We start from the raw sequence: 22,899 nt of genomic DNA, 5'->3' as shown, positions 1-22,899 counted from the left end.
CTTCCACTGAGCAGACTGTCAAAGATTAAAAGGAAGGGCACTGCCCTGAGCTTGGGCACTTTTCTAACTTGATTTGAACATAAATTGGCCAGGCCTTCCCCGGGGCTTGCCGTCTGTCTTCATTAAGTCCTAAGATTGTGCAAATCCTTTGACTCAGGGTTTCTACTTCTTGGATGGAAAGTTTTCCACAAAGAACTGGAGAGTAGAATGATGGGTAGATGCATGGCTTTCCTCTGTCCCCTCCCCCTCTCCCAGCCACACTAGGCTGACTTCAAGTTAAAAGAGAAGTGTCAACAAACAAGGAGATGACAGGGGGATAGAGTTGTCAGCAGAGCCTCCGAAGTTAGGGCGTAGATACATGAGCAGTGAAAAAAGAGTTGGACAGACTTGCCCAGTTTTGCTTTCCCCCAAATCTCACTATCCTGCAGGAAAAGATGGTTCAAAAAGTCATGAGCTCACCCTATTCTGGCATTGCACACTAGAGGTGGAGGCAGGAAGACTGCAGGTTTAAGGCCAACCTGGCTACACAGTGAGACCCTCACTCAATACACAAGGATAGCGATGAGAGGAGATGGGAGAGAGGCCATGAGTCTCTGAGTCTCTAGCCGGGAAGACGGTAGGGAGAGTAAGTCACTCAGCAAATCTGAGGCGGCTAGAAACTCACCTGAATTCTCAAGGCCCAGTAACTAAGGGGCCAGGAGCCAGCAGAGGTGCATGACGGAAGAAATCTATGTGGCAAACGTAGGTGAGCTTGTGAAAGAAAGATGCTTAAGATGTGGTTTTATATAGTCTGGAGGGTGGTCTAGCACAGTTTTTAGTTTCGAATGAGTGAGTTTACTAAATATATAGCAAGCCAAAGTAAAAGATTAAATAGCAAGATATAGATAGGTGATAGATAGATAGATAGATAGATAGATAGATAGATAGATGGATAGATATATGGATAGATAGATAGGTAGAGTAAAATATGATCAAACTAGTTGCGCAAAACACCTAGCAGAAATGACTGGTGAAGCCAGGTTAGATCAGGCTAGATCTCCTGATAGGGAGAGCCCCAAAAGAGCAATTTTCCCTCTGGTGAGGTTTCCAAGTAAAAGAAAGAACAACCAAACTCAGGTGGGTGACATCATCAAATTGTGGTCTCATAAAGACCCAGCAGAGCCCGCTGGGGAACTTGAGGAAATCACCTGGAGTCCAGGTTGAACATCCTCTTGGCGGCTAAGGTCCCAGCTTCCCTTCCCGGCTGTTCTCATACTGTGAGTGAAACAGGATAACCTTTGTTATGGTTTGGCTGCTAGCTGGTCTCAAAGACATACTTTTTACTCTTGGTCTGACTTCTGTTCTCTTCCCTTCTGTCAGGGTTAGAGAGGCCAGCCCATCCACAGACAAGGGGCCTTGGAAGGTGCTTTCAGACAAATGTGCTTGGATCTGAAATAGGGCAGGGCCAGTTCCAGAGCCAGCTTCACAGTGACCTCAGCCAGCACACAACAATTTGGCAATATATGTGTGTTACAGTGGTGCTCAAATCTCCAGGTCTCTTCCCCACATCTGCACCCCCTCCTTCCTCTCTCCTACCCTGCAGCTGACAGCAGGTGGGGAGACAGCTGTGGGCACTTCCTGGTTTATGGCCATGTCCTGCCAGGTTCTCTGTGGCCACCTTGCCTTCCCCTCTGCCTTACAATTGCCCTCTTTTGTGATGACATTTGGATCCCTCCCAGGTGACCTAGGACAGCCCCCTCACCTCCAAGTTTAGTGTTAACTGCAAAACCCCCCTTTACCAAGTAAATGTATAGGCTCCGTGGTTAGGGGTGTGGGTATCTTCTGAAGGGTCACTTTCAGCCTTCCACACACACTAAATAAAACGGATCAACTTGAGAGTATTAAAAGATACTTAGTATTGTTATTATTTTAGATCTGTGTTTTCTTGTGTGTGTCTGCTTGCAGGTGTGTGCCTATGTATGCAGCGCCCAGGTCCAGAGGAGGACGTTGGACTCCCATGAGCTAGAGATACTGGTGTTTGTGAGTTGTTTGGTGTGGATCCTGGGAACCAAGCCTGGGTCCTCTTGATTGCTAAGCCACCTCTTCAGCACCGCTCCCCCTACCCCCAAATGGAGCTTTGCGGTTGATTTTGCTTCTGTCAGTAGTAAGATGGACATTTGGGGCTCATGTTACTTCTTTGTGTCTTATTTGCTTTATACTTTCAGTTTTCTGGCTGTTTTATGCTGTTCTTGGGTTGTTTTCTGTTTATCATAGAGGTAGAATTTTTTTTTTTTACATTTACATTTGAAGCCCTAAAATTTGTGACTCGGAGTACCTGAGTGTGCTGAAGGGAAAAGTCAGGTTTTGTGTTAATAGAAGACCAAGCAATCGTGTAGCCCATGCTTCTAATCCCAGCACCTAGAGGCAGGTAATAGCCAGGTCTACATAGTGACATTCAGGACAGCCAGGACTACCCAGTGAGACTCCGTTTCTTTCTTTCATTCATATATGCACAAGGACACATATGTGTGCAAAAAGATGGAAGCCATTGAGTGTTCATTGATGGATGAATGTGTAAGTTAAACCAAGGGTGTACACACAGAAAAATATTGTGTACACACAAGGGTGTACACACAGAAAAATACTGTGCTGTCTTAAAAGGAATAGGATTCTGGCATGCTAGCACAAGGGTGGTTCTGAGGACATTATACTAAGTGAAATATCCATCCAAAAAGGCAAATACTGTAGAATTCCATTTGTACGAAGTACCCACAAGAGTCAAATAGAGAGAGGTGGGAGGGATGCTCATAGCCCAGGACTGGGGGTGAGAAGAAATGGCAGCTTTCTGATGAGTTTGGAGTTTCAACTTGAGAAGACGAACGTCTTTCCAAAGTTGGACACTAATGGCGGCCAAAAAGCAGTGTGCACGTGATCAAAGCTGGAGCATGGTGCATCTGACATTTTGTACATTTACCACAGTAAACATAACACTGCAGCTTAAGCAGGGCATGGGGCAAAGCTTATAATCCTAGCATTTGGAAGCTGGGGTGGGGTGTATGTGGGGAGCATTGTTGCAAGTCTAAGCCAGCCTGGACTACACAGCAGGTTCAAGGCTAGCTGCACAGGAAGGCTCTGTTTCAAATATCCATGTCTCTGGTTTCCTTTGGCTTTGATACTAGCGGGAGTCCTGGTTGTTATGCTCTGGAGAGGGAAGACTTCAGACAGGACACGGTGGAAGCTCAGGAGTTGAATAAGAGTGAGGATCAAGTATCGACACAAGAACACAGTTTAGAAGAGTGAGTGAGTGAAGTTACAACAGCCTCTACTGAGATTAGCATGGGGCCTCTCCACACAGGTCCCACCCCGCCCCATTCTCTGCTGTGTCATCCCCTGAACTTTCTTCAGGGTGGCATTACTAGGAAAGTGGGATAGTTTTATCCATTTTCTTCCCAATTCAGGACAGGCTGCAAGAATATGTGTAGGGTTTAAGTATCCCAAAGTTGAAGAGTTCACTAGGGGAGAGGTCACAGGCACTCTGCACAGGCTCCCTGGGGAGGAGGAAGTCTTGAGGTTACTTTAATCTGACTTAGCTAGCATGGACCACTATCAACTCTTGTCCCTCTCATCCTGAGCCGACCCATCTGGAGTCAGGCACTCTCACTGTCTTTATAGCTTGATCAATAGGCACCCACCACCTTTATCGTTACATCGTGTTCCAGGGCCTTAGCTGGCCCACCCTTTGTCCTTATGTCCTGTCTTGGAGCCTGTCTTTCAGTCCCCCTTGGAACTGACCTCTTGCCTGACAACTTCTTGCCAGAAGTTTCTTTCTCTAGTCCATGCCCGACTCACTGTAGACCATGACATCATGTTCTGGGCTTACAATATTTTATTTTTAGGCTCCATACCTAACATTATTGAAAAGCCAGCCCAGAAAATATCTGGTCTAAGTTATGAATCTGAATGGTGGAGGGATAATTCAGCAAACAGACACTTGCTCACGACTCCCCAGGAAGAATTAATGAAGCACCACATGGAACAAAAGCAACATGAGCCCACAAGATGCTGGAGGAACCAGGAACGGACACGGTGAAGGCTGAAGAGCAGATGGCGGCAGCAGACATACAGCTGTCCGCACCGGTCCATGGGGAGAACCTCGTCAACACAGAGATGCCCTGAGACGTAACCTTACACCAAGGGGGTTTGTGTTCTTCCATGAATTTGGGCAAGAATTAGTAAGTGTGTTGGCAAAGGCAAATTCTACCTGCAAGACACTGACACCAGAAGGATGGAGAAGCTGCTATGAGAGAGGCTGACCCTATTGTTCTCCCTGCTCACATCAGGCAACCCTGGGAGTCAGCTCTGTAGAAGGTTTGGGGGGGCAGAGGGGGGCAGTGTTTAGACAGTGTGACTGTCAAAGCAAGAAGTAAAAACTTTCAAATCTGACTCATCTAGAAAAGAGACATACACACATTGTTGAGATATAATAGTTAATTGTCAGAAAAATCACCTAAAAGACTGCAAATGTTCAGAAGGGCAGTGAATTTTCACCAGATTTTGTTGCTCTTATTTTATATTTTATTTTTTTATTATTAGTTTTTAATAGATAGAGTCTCACTGTGCAGTTCGGACTGGCCTGGAACTCACTATGTAGATCAGTAAACTCAGAAATCTGGTAGCTTCTGACTCCTGAGTGCTGGGATTAAAGACTACCATGAGCAGCTATCTCTAGATTTTTAGTTTGATGTGTGTGTGTGTGTGTGTGTGTGTGTGTGTGTGTGTGTGTGTGTGTGTGTGTGTGTTCATGTGTATCTATGTATGGAGGACAGGGATTAGAGTCAGGTGTATTTATTGCTCTCCACCTTAGATTTTTGAGACAAGATCTCTCACTCAACCTGGAGTTCATGAGTTTAGCTAGACTGGCTGGCCAAGGAGCTCCACCTGTCTGTCTCCCTGGAATTGCAGATGTGCCAGATGTGCACCACAGTGCCAGGCTTTTTGCCTGGGTGCTGGGAATTTGGAATTTGGGTCCTCATGCTTGTGTGGCAAACACTGTACTGACTGAGTCATGTCCTCAGCCCCTTGACTTGACTTGTTAAATATTTTGAGGAGCTTGAGATATGGCCCAATAGTAGAGCATTTGCTCCCAACCATGAATGAGGTTCTGGGTTCGAATCTTCAACATTGTTAAAATGATGTTTAGCATGTTTTTTTCTGGTTTGAGGAGGTGTTTTGCTTTTAAAAACTGTAAAGGTGTTCACTGCAGTATTGTGTATGAAAACACTGTCTGGGGAGATAGTGTGTGATTTTGCAGTCCCTCTGCAAAAGTTAACAGTTACATTTTTGGAAGACAATAGAAAAGAGACTCTCCTCAGGAGCTAGGGGTTGGGCTGTGTGTCTCCCCTCTCCAAGCTTGGATTTTGTCTGGCTTGAGTTTGTGCAGGTCTTGTGCAGGGTGACGCAACCATGTGCAGCTGCCCTGCTGCACTGGACTGTATTTAATGAGTTAAACAAAAAGAGAGGACACCAATTTGGGGTGTGGGGTGGATTGGGAGGAGTGAGGTGAGAAGAGGAGGTGAGTACAATCAGAATGCATTGTGTGGGCTTCTCAAAGGACTGATAGAGGTGGGGGGAAAGAGCTAAACTGAAAAGCAAAAGCCTCCACATAATCTCTGTATAGCTACTTTCACCTTTACTTATTGAAGCCATTAATTTCCTGTATGAATTCTAAAAACATAAATTTGAAAAGTCAGATACAATATACCCACAGACTTGTTCCTAACAATTGTCAATAAGTAAAAGATTTTTAAATATTAAAAAAGAAAAAGAAGACAATGGAAGGTTCTAGATTCTTGGGAGGTTTTTGTTTTTGTTTTTTTTTTTGGTGGCAGTTTGTTTGTTTGTTTGTTTGTTTGTTTGTTTGTTTTCCAGACAGGGTTTCTCTGTGTAGCTTTGTCTGTTCTGGAACTATCTCTGTAGACCAGGCTGGCCTCAAATGCAGACAGATCGCCTGCTTCTGCCTCCTGAGTGCTGAGAATAAAGGCTTGTGCTACCACTGCCTGGTCTCCTTGGTGGATGTTTGTTTGTTTGTTTGTTTATCTATCATCACAGGATCAGCAACCCCTTTCCTCCCAGGATTCCCTCATGCAGATCTTCCCCCAATTCCTTCCTCTCCATCTCCTCTGCAAAGGTGGGCGCCCCACTCTGGCTGACCCCTCCCTCCGGCATGTCAAGTCACTGCAGGAGTTGGCATATTCTCACTGAGGCCAGACACAGTGGTCCAGTTAGGGGGACAGGATCCATAAGCAGGCAGGAAACAGATTCAGAGACAGCTCCTGCTCCAGTTGTTGGGGGACCCATAAGAAGACATGTGCTACATGTGTGTAGGAGCCTAGGTCCAGCCTCTATTCACTCTTTGGTTGGTGGTTCAGTCTCTGGTTCAGGTGGGTTGACTCTGTTTGTCTTCCTATGGAGTCCCTGTTCTCTTCAGGTCTCTCAATCCTTCCCTTAATTCTGCCAAAAGACTCCCCAAGCTTCATCTAATGTTTGGATGTGAGACTGAATCCCTTTCCACTGACCATTGGGTAGAGCCTCTCAGAAGACAGTTAAGCTAGCCTCCTGTCTGCAAGCATAAGAGAGTACCATTAATAGTATCAGGGATTGTTTATTGCCCATGGTTCTCAATTTGGGCCAGTCATTGGTTGGCCATTCCCTCTGTCTCTGCTCCATCTTTGTCCTTGCACATCTTGTAAGCAGAACACATTCTGGGTCAAATGTTTTTTGTGGGTGGGTTCTAGGTAGATTGTTAATTCACATCATGGTAGGCACTCTGGGAAGGATAGAATCTTCTAGATAGGATTGGATGGAGAGGAGGTAAAGTTTAGTCTTGGTGGGTAAGGCTGAACCTGAAGCAGGAGACCTAGTTATTGTGTTGTAATAACAGAGTACGTACGTACTATTAGGTGATATACAAAGAGACAAGGCTTGCTGGGCCACGCGTCATAGCACAGCCATGCTTCTGCGACCGTCGGAATATGGTGGAGACGTGGACAGGGAACAATCTGCTAAGGGGCAAGGTGGTCTCACTTCATCACAGCCGCTCTTGTGATAACTGACCTAGCCACAGGAGACATGACACACTTCCACGAGACAACATTAGTCCACGTATGACCTACAGTGTCCGTGTCTCACTCACCCTCTACTAGGCCTCCCCGTCTTTTAAAAAATCACACTTTGGCACCACCTTTGCCAGTGTGTGAACTTTTGGGGGTTGGTTATACCAAAGGGCCGCAAGATGGTCAAGACCCCGGAGTCATGGAAAAAAATAGCAAAACCAAGGAAAGAGAGGGAATGCTCTGAGAATCTGTCTACCTGCAAAGGGTCTGAGGGCCATGCTAGAGAATCACAAGGCTTTTCTTGGCTGTTTAGCCATATCCAACACCACCCTGGCACCATCCCACAGATTCTACCAGCGGTGTGATTATTCTAGAACTATCTACACCATCTCTCCCCAGACCTAGTCAGTCTGAGGGCTGGCTGGCTGTCAAGCTCAGGCTTAGTGTGGTTGGAGAGGCTGGGATTAGGGACGAGTCTGAAGGCAGGTTTAGCAGTGAGTCTGAAGTTAAAGTTTAGTGTGAGGTCAGGCATGAGGTTTGCCTTGTCACTGGGGTTCAGGTTGATCAGCACGCACTGGTTTCTGATTAGACCCCATTTACTTCTTTGTCATATGCACAAAACAGAGCAAAGGTTAGCCAGCTGCTCTCTACTTCTCTGTCATTCTTCATTCCTGTCTTTCTTGGTCTCTTCCTGCTGGGTACCTGATCTCTCTCTTATCCTTCAGCATATACCACAAAGTCTGCACATAGCTTCTCTCCCCCATTTTCTTTTTTTTGATGGGAAGTGGTGAGGAGGCTTCACTATGTAGCCCAGGCTGGCCCTCAACTCCCCATCCTGACTCTGGATGCTATCACTCCATTCTTAGCCGGGCCCTCAGCAATGTGTGTCTGATTTGGGCTGTGAGAAAGGGGGCCACATCATGGGAGGAGATAGTGGTGACACTATCATTCTCTGCAAGAGACAGCTGGGATCCCTATCCCCCTTGGCCATCCCCTCCCCCACAACCAGTGGCCAGGGCTTTCTCCCTTATCCATGCTGGGATGGCAGCCTTACTCAGCACCCTGGAATCCTGGCCCACACAATACCTGGGCACTTTCCAGGCAGGTAAGTGAAACTTTAATCCCAGTGTTCCTTTGGTTCCTGATCCCCCCAGCCACCATGGTCTAAGCTGGGCCACACCCTTGCCATGTCCCCAGCAGCCACTGAAGGACTTGCCATCCTGTCCAGCTCAGCCAGCTAGGAGCAGGGTGGAGGGAGTGTGACAGGGGAGGGGGGACGGGACCACAGAGCCAATACTGTATCCTTGTCACTGCCACTCTCCAGGGCACACACCTTCTTGGCAATGGTTTTGGGCTGCCTTCCAGTTTGGCTGTCTTCCCCTCAGCCTTCAATCATGCCCTGACATGTGGGAACTTCGGGAGCACTGCTGCAGATGCAAAGCCCAGCCGGGTTCCAAGGCAGCTGGGGAGGGAGGAACAACATTCCCTCCTTCAGTTAACCCTGCTCCTCTCCCTCCCTGTCCTTCTCCCTCTTTCCTCCTCTCCCTTATCCCCTCCCCTCCCCTCTCCACTATCTCTTCTGCCCTCCTCTTTATCCTTATCTTCCCTTATTTATTGTTCTCTCTTCCTCCTGCACCCCCTCATCTTCTTCATCTTCTTCCTCCTATTCTTTTTCTTTGTCTTCCTTTACCTCCTCTTCTTTGTCCTTTTTCTCCTTTCTCCTTTTTCTCTCTCTCATGTTCTCTTTTCTTCCTGCTCATCTTTCTCTTGCTTGCCTCTTCCTTTCTATTCTATCTCCCCCCTCTTCCCCTGCCCTTCTCTCTCTCTCCTTTTTGTTTACCTGTCTTTCCTGTCTCTTCTGCTCCCATCTTCATCTTTTCTCTACTGCCCCATTTGCTGCCATATGGTGTTTGTACACCCCATCCTTGTCTGGTCTCCAACCTCAATGTCTAGCTTCATTTCTGCATCTTTCATCACTTCCTTGCAGACTGTGCCCACCCCATAACCCCAGAGCAGATCTCCTTCCACATTCTCTCACAACAAAGACTTGCGCAGATCCCCACTGATGATGGTGATTAGCTTGAACGGCCGGTCTTTAGTATCCCTCACCCAATTATCTCCCTATAGGAACTCTCATCCCTGAATTATCCCTGGAGCTCTGGCAATTCAAAAACCACTGAACATTCTCTGTGCTCTAACTAGGCAGGGGCCAACACCATGGTAGGTGCTGGGAACGGAGTTCACAATAGGGTGGAGGTGGGCCCAGAACCCAGGACTGAAAAGACAGAGGGACAGTGTAATGGTTCAAAATAATTAATACCAGAGACCTACTGTGGGTGTAGCCCTCACTCCCCTCTCTGAGACAAGTCATCTCAGGATAACTGAAAACTCACCATGTAGCTGAGGATGATTTTGAACTTCTGACCCTACACTCCCTAAGTGCTAGGATTATATGTGTGCACCACCACACCTGGTTGTGCTGCACTGGGGATGCAACCTAGGGCTCTGTGGGCCGCAAGTGCTGCACCAGCTCAGCCCCAGGCCTGGTCTGATCTCTTGAAGATGAGATGGAGTTTGTGAGAGAAGAAGCCGCTGGTGAGAGAAGGCTCCTGGGGTGTGTATCTGAACTGTGTGATGGTGAGGAATAGGGTGACACCTCAGGGCAGACAGTTTCAAAGAGGGGATATCAGGACCCCAAGAGATCAGCTTCTGTGATATTTAAACACAAAGGAGAAAAAGGTGAAAGACTACTTGAGCCCAGATGGCAGATTTGTACTTGAACTCTTGGCAGTTAGAGAGCCACAGTGTTCTCTTCAACATGGAATGACTGAGATGCAAAAATTTTCAATCAAGAAGCAGTTCACCCCTACTGTCCTGGCAGCTTCATTCTCTCAAGTCAGAACCCCCAAAGGTTGCAGCCAAAGGCATCGGTACAGATTTCAGCCCATTGAAGACAAAACTCAAGGCTACTGCATCTGAGTACAGTGGAGACCTGGGGGTGGGGGTGGGGTGGTGATGGTCATTGCGTATATGCCCAGAGAAGCAGGGAAAGGAAGGCTCAAGGTAGCTGCATCGCCTTGTGATCAACCCTCCAGTGGTTCTTCATGTCTTGTGATGAATCTTGGGATCTGTTCTCTGGTCTGTGTCCTGGTGGCTGCATCCTCTGTTCCCTGGTGTCTCTAGGCTACGGGTCTCAGCAGCCTCCACAGGGGCCTTTGCTCTGCAGTCTCTGAGTTCCACCCTTGGAGGCTGAGCAGGAGCTTTCTTGGGGAGGCCTTCCAAGTTTAGGACAGGTGAGGCTAGGTCTTGCCTTTGTGTCACCCTTAGAAGCCCTGCTGGTAGGCAAGCATCCTCGGGTGGGGCGCTTAGCAAATTGGTGCCTATAAAGCACTTAACAGCATAAAGGATGACAGGGATAAGGAATGTGGCAGTAATCCCTTCTCTTGAGTCAGAGGAGGAGCTGGGGAGGGGACAATCCTCCAGGCACTCTAGGACCAACCAATCTGTCACCTACACAAGACCCATCTCATCTCCAAAAGGTCTGTTTTTTCCAGAGATACCACCCCCTTTCCAGGAAGCTCCACTAGGTGCTGACTGGCTTCGTCTGTTTTTCTGGATATATGGAGAGAGTAACACCCAGCAGGGATCAGGAGACCTCTGCCTCCAGAAGCAGCTGGAAAGGTTGCAAAGTCAGCTCTTGGAGATGTGGCTCAGTAGAGCCTCTGCTTAGCACCCGTGAGGCTCCAGGTTCAGTCCCCAGTGCTGCAAATGGGAATGTTACTCCTCCAACTGGAGACTCATGATGATGAATAACCAAGGGACAGCTTCCGAGCAGCTTAAGTAAAATGGGTTTATCAGATCGCAGAGTCTCAGTGCAGGGTGATTCTAGTCTTGTGGATCTAGGAATTGAACTTTCCATCCTTCCTTGATCTGTGGTATCCCTCAGACTGGCAAGTGATAAAATGACCAGCTATGAGCAAACTTCCCCTACGCCTATATGTTCCATTGAACAAGAATGATTGACAGGCCAGGAGAGGAAGATCCTGTCATAGCCTCCGTTCACTGACTCTCGGGGATTCATGGACATTTTGGATGGCAGTGGTGACCTGTAACTGCAGAGTGAAGCAGCAGCTGGTGGAAGCATAGTTTGTCCCTTCCATGACCCCTATAGTCACACCAGTCAATCTTGGAGGTGAAAAACCTGCTTTTTATTATCCAGTCCCAAGCACTAACTCTACTTTATAGATTCATTCTTGCTTAAGATTTACCAGGTAAATTGAGGGAAAATACTCCGTGGTTTCTTTGGTGTTTGGCTGCGAGCCACCTACCACTTCTGAGGTTTTAGGAACCTCAGTGAGGAGCACATTCCCAGCAAAGAGCAGCCACAGTGCTCCGGGTCAGCAGCAGCCACAGTGCTCCGGGTCAGCAGCGCTGGCTGTCCACTTGGGTGCGGCCCCGCTGACCCTCTGCAACTATAATCTGGGCTCCAGGGGAAATCACTTCTCTGTTTATGCCTCCTCTCTATTGGTTAATGTGTTGTGTTGATCTCCTTTTCTTTCTCTCTCTTTAAAATATCTTTATTCTATATGCAGTAGTATTTTGCCCTGTAGTATATCTGTGCATCATGTGTTCATGTCTTGTGCCTGTGGAAGCCAGAAGGTGTGGGCTCCATGGATTGGAGTTACAGACAACAGTGAGCTGCTCTTGACCGCCAAGCCATCTCTCTAGCCACTTATTTTCTTTTCTAGTATGTTACATTTGAATCCCATTGCAGGACAGCAAAGAGGATGACTCTGAATATGCTAGCAAAAGGGATTGGATCTGATAGAGTCAGCATCCTAGGCCCTGCTCTGAGATCTGTAGCCAGAGGTGCTGGAGAAGGGAGGCTCCTCCATCATTGAGAAGTGGCCCAGAGGGAGAGGGCCAACAGCACCCATTGTCCTACCTCCTTGGACTAAGCCCAGCAAGTGGTACAATTAGTTCCATGGACATCTCTGAGTACCTGGCACAATGACATTCAGGATTAAATTGGGAGTCCCCAGCAACGAGAAGTTGAAGGTCCAATGCAGTGCCCTGGTGTCCCAAATACTTCCCATGTCCCCACCACCCTTGGGAACCTGTGTCTCATAGGCTAACCTGAGGACCACAGCTAGCAGACTCTGTCTGGGAGCATCCTATCCCTGCTGATTCTCACCCATACTCCTTGGGAGCCAGAAAAGCCTGTAGGGGACCCTTCTCAGAGCAAGCTGCCTGCCGAAATGCCCTGGGTCCACAGAGAGAAATGGAGATGACAGCATCAAGCACCGAGGGTGAGGGACAGTAGAAATGAAGCCAGGGATAGGATGCTCAGAGGATAAAGGCGTTTGCCAAACCTGACCACCTGAATCTTATCCCTGGGCCCCAGGTGGTGAGAGGAAAGAACTGTCCTCCCTGCACTGTGCGCACGCGCATGCACACACACACACACACACACACACACACACACACACACACACACACACTAAACACATACAATGACAATTAAAAAGAAAGGCGATGACTCTTTTAATGCTGCCTGGGGTATCTCTACTCTAAGATCACCCTGCAGGATCTCATTATTTCACTCAGAGTCTGAGCTTCAAACCTCCAGAAGGTCATGGGGGATGGGGACTTTCGGTAACCTTTGACTCCATGGCCTCCTTGAATGGGTGGCTTCATATTGATCTTATTCTTATCATCTAGGTGGCTAAGAATGAGGCTGGCCACCTGGGTTTGAAGGACAAGAGCCGTGCCTCATTTTCCTTGCCTGCAAGGCAGAAAGTAACATCATTAGATTAAAAGAAACATTTTGGGCTGGGGCTGTATCTCTCCAGGTAGTGTGTCTGCCTAGACTTCTTCAAGTGCCGGGTGTGAGCCCAACACCAAAGAAACCAGGTATGGCTGTACACACCTGTAGTCCCAACACTCAGGAGGAACAGAAGGTCAAGGCCACTGTCCACATAGCAAGTTCAAGAATAGCCTGGGATACATGAAACTTTGTCTCTAAAAGTAGGAAGAAAAAAAGAAAAGCAAGCAAGGAAGGAAGGAGATGGGAGAGAACCGGATATGAATTATGTCTTGCATGTGCTTAAGGCTCAGTATGATCTGACCACTAACTGACTCTTCATGGCTGTCCCATAGGTATGGGCCTGGCAGCAGTGTGGTGGGGTACCCCATCTTCTGAGGCCCAGTACCTGCAGTCCTGGAGATCCTGACCCATAGGTCCTCTGGAGGAGGTACAGAGGAACCTCTGCTTCCCTCCCAGGCCTGGGGTGGCCGGGCCCATGGATGACTTCAGCTAGGAAGAATGAGGGGTGAGGAGTCTACAGGGCTGGGCACAGGCTTCTGCCCACCCCTGGAGCCTTCCAGCCCCACCTTGTACCAGATCCCTAGCAGGTGACCCAGAGGTAGCCAGACTTCAGGGGTCACTCCAAGGACTACCCCAATGACTCACTACAGACTCTTAATCTAGGCCCAGGGCATGGAACCTCCCAGCTTGTCCTTCATGTCACCCACTGCTTAAAGGCCAAGCATCAGATGAACCAATAATCCTGACCTCTAGCAGAGACTTCAAACCAGCCTTTAAATGAAATATGACCCTGACCTTTGACTAACCTCTGACCTTGGATATGGATTGACTGGCTCAGACAGAGTCACAGTGGCTGGGCAGGGCCTTAGCTCCAGATGGATTCACATCACAGAGGTAGCTGGTGCTTGGGAGGTGCTCAGGGGGGTTCTGGACTGTGTGCCTTATTGTATATGTCCATGCTCCAGGAGGGGTCTGCCTGTCCTGCTTGCTGGTCATGGTCTGAGACATATAGCAGTGAGATATGCTGGTCCTCTCCTTCAGGTTCTGCTGGTCAATGATACCCATGGTGGAGCCTCCCTTCTCCTGCTCCTCTGACCGCAGCTCTCAGTTTCGAAGGACCTTTAACCCTTGCCATTAGTTGAGGGGCTCTTCTGGAGCAGTCATGGACTGATTTAGAGTGTCTTTCTTTTATTATAAGACAAGGCCTCACTGTGTAACCTTGGCTGGCCTTAAACTCAATCCACTGTGTAGAACTGACTGGCCTTAAGCTCACAGAAATCCATCTTCCTCTACTTCATGGGTTCTGGGGTTAAAGGCATGTGTCACCATGTCCAGCATAGGCCAGGCATTTAAAAAAAAAACATTTTATGTCCATCAGGACTGTACATCTGTTCAATCAGGGTTCCTGCTAGTCACTGGCATGGAGTCTCTGGAGAGTGTTCAGTCACAACCTGGATGCTGGAGTTTAGCACACTTGGATCCAAGCCCTAGCTTCGCTGTTGACTAGGAGCCAACTTGTCTTAACCTCTCAGAAGTTTGACTTCCCCGCAGTGAAATGGGATCTGTGGCATGACTTACCTCACAGAACTGTGAGGGTAAGTGGGATAAACTACAGGGAGGGCTATGGGTAGTCTGTGCTTTTTCTTATTGGGCTTTCTCCATGCGGTGTGACTCACTGGGGCTGAGGTCTTCTGCCTCCTGAGCAGGTCTTTCTCAATGGGAAGAGTTTATCAGGGCTCTGCTGCCCATCACTGTCCCCCATAGCTTCTCTGGCTTCTGCCCATAGCTCAGAATCATCAGGAATCCTCACCTCTCATCCTTCCTGCACTGCCTGACCCAGCCCTCTCTTGTTGAGGAAGCTTCCAGCTTTGGCATCTTCCCAGACCTGGCTTTCTGGGGCTAGGCCACAAAGTCATTGTTGATGCTTCACTGTGATGGCCTCCGTGTGATCCCTAGTTGCTGGTGCTCCTAAGACAATGAGGATCCGGGCAGGCCTGCCTTTCCTATGGGGACCTGGGGCATGGGTGTGTTCGCGCGCGCGCGTGTGTGTGTGTGTGTGTGTGTGTGTGTGTGTGTGTGTGTGTGTGTGTTCCCTGGTACAGAGTCACATGCTAGGGACCTCTCAACAGCACTCATGACCCAAGCAGGCTCCCAGACAGCCCTCAGAAGGGCTTGGCTTCCTTTCCTCTTTTCAATGAATTAAATCAATTAAGTCATTTGGAGTTACTCCTGCTGCCACTTGAGGCTTTCTCCTTAGTGAGTCCTGACTCATTATTAGGCCAACAGGGCAGGTGCCAAAGTCAGCCATGACATCCTGAGCCCTAGCACTTCCTGTGGGCAGCCTGGGGGTCCTGCCCATGGCATTACATAGGGCAGGAGAAGGTCAAATGTAGGCTGGAGCTAGGTCCATGCTGGCCTCGGGTAGAGACTGTGAGAACTGGGGTGTGGCCAATCGTGGGATCCCTGTGGGCACCTATGGTTCCCATCAGCACCCCTTATGTTGCATGGTGAGCTGCCTGCCATGTGGTTCTTTTTGGAGGCAGATAGAGTAGCATCAGCTGGTGGGACACAGAGATGCTTATGTACTCTGTAGCTTTTGCTCTCATTGGAGGGAACCCCTGGCTGCAGAGCGAAGAACAGCTGCCACTTCAGAGCCAAACACATGAAACAGGTCCCAGCTGTCACAACCTCTGGTGAGGGGCGTGGGAACTTGGCTCACCCCTAAGCTCTCTGTGGAGGGGCACACGCTGTCTAGGGGTGCTGGCTCCATCATTACTTCTCTCCAGCAATGAGACCCTAGGCAGATTCTCTCCACCCTCTGGGCTTCTCTTTATCTGGGTATTCAATGGTGAAGGCCTGAGCTTGGCTCTCCCGAAGAGAAGTTTTAATACATTTACTTTATTACGTGTGTGTGTGTGTGTGTGTGTGTGTGTGTGTGTGTGTGTGCGCGTGCGCATGCACGTGAAGCCTGAGGATAACTTTTGGGAGTCAGTTCTCTTTTCTCCATTGCCTCCCAGAGATTGAACTCAGTTTGTCAGGCTTGGGTAGCAATCACTGTTACCCGCTGAGCCATCCCGCCGGCTCAAGGATAGATTTAATACTTTATCTGATTCAGGTTCATTTGCGAATTCTTTTTGCTAGCTTGAGCGTGGCGCACAAACTGGGAAGGTTTGTCCAGACTCTAGGCCTGGAAAGATGGCTGACTCCCAGCAGATGGATCCACATATGACACAAATGGTTGGACCTGTTTCTACCCAGAAGCCCTGTGATCTCTGGCTTCCCTCACACACCTCTGTATCAAAGATACCTTGTGCCCCTTTGAGGGAAAAGCCTGATTCTCAGACAGGGAGCACCTTCTCATGCCCTGGCAGGAGGACCTGGAGCAGCTTCCCAGGGACATCTTCTGAAAATGAGTTCTACCGAGCCTGACCAGGTCATCTGCCTCCTGGTGGCTGTTCAGGTGATGTCACAGTAACAGTGTTTACTGAGTGTAGGCTTGCCATACCTCATTACAGCTCAGCAAACCAGTTAGTCTCATTAGCTAACTTTGCAAATGAAGGAGACTGAGGCAGAAAGAAACACCACACAGTTAGGGAATGGCAGGCTAACAAGGTTACAATTACTAAGATCATCATTATAATCCTTCCTGTCTTCTTCACTCTCTTCCTTCTTTCCTTCCACGTCTTTCTTCTTCCTCCTCTCTTTCCTTCCTTTCTTCTCTTCCTTCCTTACTTCATTTCTTCTTCCTCCCTCTCTTCCTCTTTCTTCCTCCTTTTTCCCTCCCTTTCTTCTTCCTCTCCTTCCCTTCCTTCCTTCTTCCTTTCTGTTTCTTCTTCCTCCCTCAACCATCTTTCTTCTAGCTCCCTTTATCCTTCTTTCCTCCCTCCTTCCCTCCCTCCCTCCCTTCCTCCTTCCCTTCCTTCCTTCCTTCCTTCCTTCCTTCCTTCCTTCCTTCCCTTTTCTCCTCTCCCTCCCTTGATCCTTCTTTGCCCTCTTCTTCCTTCCTTCTTCTTTTCTTTACCTACCAGCTAGGTGCATTCCTTGGATCAGATGTCAAGGATGCATGTGGAGTGGCCATTATGGACCCCAAACCCTTCCCATACTGAGCTCTTATTTCAAAGGAGACAGACTTTAAACAGTAAACACCATAGACAGATAAAGCCTGGGGAAAACATAAAGAAGACAATATGGACTGGGGACACTGTGTGTGTGTGTGTGTGTGTGTGTGTGTGTGTGTGTGTGTGTGTGTGTGTGTGTGTGTTGAGTAGCCAGGCAAGCCTTGTTTCAGTCTGTATTCATTAATTTGATCTCATTGGGATCATGCTATGTGAAAGAGACCCTTTAAGGGAGGATTTATTCTATCTCACTGTGTCAGAGGGGTTCAGTCCATTGTGGTGGAGAAAGCATGGGATGTGTGGTGGAGGCTGTTCACATCACAGTAGATCTGGGTCTATGGACCACTTTCAAAGTGATCTACTGCTGCCAGCTAGGCCTCGCTTCCTAAAGGTCCCACAGCCTCTTCAAATAGTTCCATCAAGTAGGGAGCAAGCGTGAGAAACATGAGCTTGCAGGCATATTTCAGAGTCCATTCATAGCCCAGACTTGAAGCAGAGGGAAGAAAGGCGTACATGTCCAGGAGGAAGACCTACACAGGTTCTGGAAGAGGAGTGAGATGGAGGGGAGAGAGCAGGGAGTATGGGTGGGGCATGACTCCTGAGAAGTGGGGGAAGTGGGGAACACATTGGCCCTGAAGGCACCTGCAAGGCCTTTGCATGTTTCTCAGATCAAGTTGGTTTTATCCTAAGAAAAGGAGACTGGCTGTATTTCTGCATATGACTTACTCAGTGAACTTGATCTGACTTGTGCTTATGAAAAGCCCTCTGACTACAGTTGGGAGACCGGCAAGAGGTAAGAGTGTGGCAGAGATTCACAGGGACATTCCCTATGAGGTCCAGAAGACCAGAAGACACCCATCCGAGAGATGCTGGATTCTGGGTCTGTTTTATAGGTAGAACCATAGAGATGAGGGGAAAAACAAGCTAGCATATAGCTTGAGCACCTGGAAGGATGAAGCTGCCATATGATGAGGTCTAGGATGGAGAAGGTTCTTTAAGAACATTTGGGGCTTGATCAGATGTCAGCTCAGAGTCAATGGTGTTCCCAATGCTGGGCCAACAGCTGGGGGAGGGGGGGAAGGTTCGGTGACAGGGTCTCACTGGCAATAGAGAAGGATGGAGAGTTTAGTGGGCAATGACATAGTGAGGTGTGGCTAGGCTCCCACCCCTACTGTTCCACAGGGTCTCCTGTGGCTGTCCCATGTCCTGTATTCATCACTTTCCCAGAATGACAGGAAGAGACCCTAACCATCTTCTGCAGAGAGAATGGAGACCCAAAGTACTGCCTGGCCTCCCTGCAGGACCATATGACAAGACAGCTCTGGGAAGGCGTCTGGACAGGCCTGGAATGTGGGAGTGTGCTTACAAGGGGGCCCCACTGGCTGGCCAGGGGCACATTTCAGCAGAATTGCCCTCTCCCAGAGAAATCACTGGGGAGGGATGGCTCATACTCTTCTGGCTGGGAGAGGCCTGGGATCTGGGGTGGGGGCCCCACACTCAGTTCTGTCTCCCTGATTCATCCCAGCTCTCCTGGAGGTCTGAGTCACTTTCTTTCCAGGTGAGGGCTGCCAACCAAGGCAAATCCTTTGGGCTCCTGGGATGCATGGGGAGCGGGGGCTGGGAGGCAAGGAGCAGTAAGGAAAACTGCTGATTGGGCTTGGTCTACACAGAAGCAAGGAGGGCAGTGGTATACACCTATGTCAAAACCCTGTCTTAGTATGGAATGTACTCTCTGTCTCTGTCCATGGGCCAGTAATTCCCAGGGGCGTCTCTATCATGAGTCAGTATTTTGTAGTTTTCTTTCTTTTCAAATAGTCTTATTTTTCAGATGGATAAATTGAGGCTCAAGGAAGGGGAAAGCCTGATTTAAGCATACTCACCTAGGAAGCAGGGGAACTGGGTACAGGTTCTGGTCTTCACCAAGGGCTTGTCCTGGCAGCCCTCAGGCTGTTTTCTAACATTGCTCTAGATAGGAAAACCATGGCTTTGGGGAATGTCCTGATTGGCCTTGAACTGCGACAGGTGAAGGACACATGAGGGTTAGGCTGGCGAGTGAGTCCAGCAGGGTCCGGGAGCACAGTCCTGAGAGATCTTGGGTGGTCTAGGAGTTAGCAATCAGAAGAATATCAAAGAAGCATGTTGGGTAGAGGAAGTTCCAGGCAGGAAAAAATCCCCAGAGGAATGGAATGAACCTATTCTCAGAGGCCAAGGACATAGGGTGGGGAGACCTCTGGGTTGCACAAGCTTTGAATTCCTATGGAGTGTTGTGGGCCACTCCAGTGAGAGGCCTAGGGTTGCTGCCTCTTCCCCAGGAAGCCTTCCTTGACTAACTCCTCTGGTTCCTCAACCCCGGCAGGCCTTCCTCCCTGAGTCTGTATTTGAGAAGGAAGGTTCCAGACTTCCTGGGTCATGGCTGCTGTCTTAGAAAGCAGGGAATGGGTTGCTTCCAGGGTATCTGCGCCATTGATGGAGACATTAAAATGTTAGGAAGGCCAGAGATGCTTCCAAGAGGTATCAGTGGTTAGAAAGAGAGCCATCCCCACAGACAGGTGGACCCTGTGTTATTTGATACAAGTGGGCATCTGCTCTCCAAAGAGCACCAGGGTGTGTGCTATAGAACTGTAGACAAAATGATTCTTTTATGGACTTGGGTGCATCCTCTTGAAGGAGTATGGCTTCACCCATCACCAAGAATGCCAGGACTAAGAGCTTTGTAAGTAGAGGCTCAGAGAAGAGGAGGGAGATCTAGAACCTGTAGGAAGGTTCAGAGCAGAGGCTCATGGAGTCACTTCACCCCTGGCCCCCATGTCCACTCAGACAGTTCACAACCAGTGTCCCTACATGAAGGCTAATGTGACCTGCCAGTGAGATTTCCCATGGCTTCTAGGCTTCCTTATCCACAGAGCGAGGGCAGCTCCCCTTTGCAGGAAGAATGAAATTTTAAGAAATGCCAGCCTGGGACCTGCCAGTGTTTAGACTGTCCAGGAAGCAAATGTGATGCTGTCTCCAAGTCCATTCTCAGCGCTAACCATGATGTGGAGAAGATGCAGGTTAGTTATGGCCTCCTGCTGTGGACAGCACCTGGTGTGGGGGTGGGTGGGGGAACAGAAAAAATGTGGTATCAACCCACTCTACTTGTGTATTTCTGCAGCACACACACACACACACACACACACACACAGAGAGAGAGAGAGAGAGAGAGAGAGAGAGAGAGAGAGAGAGAGAGAGAGAGAATTCTCTATGTAGTGAGGCATACTCTGACTCCATGCCCCTTATTCCTGAGTCCTGGGATTATAGATGTTCACCCCCACACCTGGCTTGTTTCTTACAGAGTCTCACTATATGTCTCAGGCTGGCCTCAAACTTAAAGCAATCCTCCTGTCTCAGTCTCTCGAGTTCTGGGATTTTAGGCATGTACCGCTATGCTTAGCTATGCAGTATAAAGTCTTGACGTGGACTCTTAGAAACAGGTGCACTGTAGAAAAACAAAAGGTAGGAGCTTGGGAAACAAGGTGGTTGAGTGGCCACAAACCAGAACAAAATGATTAAAAATGTATTATGTCAGCAGTGATGTGCCCAAGTTTAGAAAAAAGAGAGACCATGAATTATAGATGGGTTCAAGTACATGAACACATGCTACAATCGTGGACGTATCTGGTTCCTTATTCTAAACATGAAAAAGCATGCTGTCCTGTTAACTGAAAACCTGTGTCTCTCCATCTTTACTAAGAGCTGGACAAAACAAGTTTTGATAGATTATTTGGATAACCAAAGCATTCCTCTCCAGGGCTGAGCAGCTGCCCTGGCTTTTCCCTGATGCGCATGGCTTGGGGGTGGGGGTGGGGTGGGGGACAGTGGTGGGAAGAGGGACGCCATCAACTTTCAGTTTGGGACTCACACACTCACAGTTCTCACCAGGGGGTTAAACTGTAGCCAGCCTTCTACTGGTTATTTCCAAGTAAGGATAAACACTTTAAGTATTTCACATGTTCGCTCAACTACAATAGGAACGAAAACAACTGCTTTCAATCAGGGACGCAGTAGGTGTTTAGTAGACATTTGTGGTTTGCTGTTTCTGTGTACAATCGGGTGGGAACTGGGACTGGGAAAACACAGGGTCATTTCTTTTCCAGTCTGTTCCCAGACCCTCCATGTTTTCTCCTCAGGCTCCCAGGTTAGATAGATGGTGTCAGGCATGCCATGGAAACCCAGATGCCGGGCACACGCTGGAGTGGGAGGCTCTGGGGTTGATCTCCAGATGGGGTGTGTGCCCCTTGTACCCCTTCTTTGATGCTCACATCTTGCTTACACCTGGACCCTGCCTCCCAGCTCCTGCCCCTGGTGGCTGCTGCTTTGTCTTCCCTGTCTGCTGGTGCCATTTCCATGCCCCCTGAGAGCCAGGCCTGCTTCTTCGTCAGCCTCTCACTAGTTCTTCACACGTTGACCAGAGGGTCACTAAGGGACAGAGTTTTGCATGGCACACTCTACTTAAAATTCTCCCACATCTCCCTAGCACTCTCAGACAAACAGGCAGACATGAGCCCCCAAGGGTGTGACCTGGCTGCCTGTCATCTTCCATCAGGGCTTTCTGGATCATTCCTACCGTGAGCTTCCAGGCTTGTGCTGTGTGTACCTCTGCTAGGGTGCTACCATGGGCTCTGTACCCTGCAAGATCTTACTTTTCCCAGATGTATGTTCGTGTGTGTGTGTGTGTGTGTGTGTGTGTGTGTGATGTTTGGACATATTACTTTCAGGAGATCCAACAGACATGAGAAAGAACTCTAGATAGAGGCTCATCCTCATATCAGGATCTATGGAAGGTTTGGAGCTGATGTTGGAAACCTAGCCTGGGTTGGGAGGCATCCTTGTGTGGTTTCTCTTGGCACTATGAGTTGCTACCTTCCTAAAGCTTGTCCTGTATCTGCAATACTACTTCCCTTTGGTCACTATGTCTTCCTAGCAGACTCCAGGCTGATATCAGCCTGAGTCTAGCAAGCACTTAGTGGACACTGTGTCAGGATATGAGCATTCTCTGTTCCCTACTCCCAGATACGCCAGCAACACCTATGTCTGCTCCCCTCTCCACCTGCCTCAGTTTCCCCAGCTCTTGATTCTTGCTATCTATCTGTGCTTGGAGAGGGTGAGTGGCTTCGTTGTTTTTTAGGAGCAACGACGTGACTCAGAAACCATGGAGCAGGGCTGGGCTCTGTGGGAGTTTGCAGTTTATTGAGTAGGTGCTCAATAAACTTCTGCCAAGCTAAGCATCGGCCAAGCTTCGAGGCAGAGGGAAGGACAAAATGACCTGGTTAGAAGACAGTGGTCCCTGGGAGGAGAGAACAGAGAGGCCAGGTACTTGCAGTCAGGGCTCACTTCCCAGTCAGGTGGCTCTGGGGAGGCGCTAGATGTCTGTGACATTCCAGCCCTGTGATATGGGCTGGGTGCTCTAGATAGGATCCTGGCACTTCCCTTGGCCTGCCCCCACCTGCTCCTGGGGCGGGGGCAGTAGGTGGGGCCCACTTATCACTAACCAGGCTAGCGGGTGGAGCCAGCCCAGCTTTGGGGAGATGACAATCACTTTGTCGACACTCCTCAATGGAAAATCACCACACCATGAGGCCCCTTCCTGAGAGCGGGGTCAGAGAGACTAGGGCCAGAAAATTGCCATGAAGCCTGTGGCCCGGGAAAGGCATTCGGGACCCTCCAATGGGGACAGGTGGGCGGGCCTTCTCCCAGCCACGCCCACGTGAATTGCTTAGGCTAGCCTACACTGAGGATTAAGGTTCTGAATTTTGACCTTCTAGGGCCTCATGAAGTAGGAGCAGCTTCTTGCTGCTGGCCGCTCGACATTTCTAACCACTTCTCTTAA

The 22,899-nt window shown here is 48.9% G+C and overlaps 1 long non-coding RNA gene across 1 annotated transcript in view; it reads left to right on the top strand.

Moving 5' to 3' along the window:
• Positions 1-1,198: 1,198 nt before the first annotated feature.
• Gm38845 overlaps positions 1,199-22,899 on the top strand; it is a 42,192-nt gene continuing 20,491 nt past the window's right edge. The window contains exon 1 of the long non-coding RNA XR_869206.2: positions 1,199-1,256. This is a non-coding gene — a long non-coding RNA (predicted gene, 38845). The remainder of the gene's footprint in view (positions 1,257-22,899) is intronic.

Source organism: Mus musculus, chromosome 6 (assembly GCF_000001635.26).
Source record: "Mus musculus strain C57BL/6J chromosome 6, GRCm38.p6 C57BL/6J".
Lineage (NCBI taxonomy): Eukaryota > Metazoa > Chordata > Mammalia > Rodentia > Muridae > Mus > Mus musculus.
Note: the sequence above shows the minus strand (reverse complement) of the source record. Positions and strands in the feature narration are given on the sequence as shown.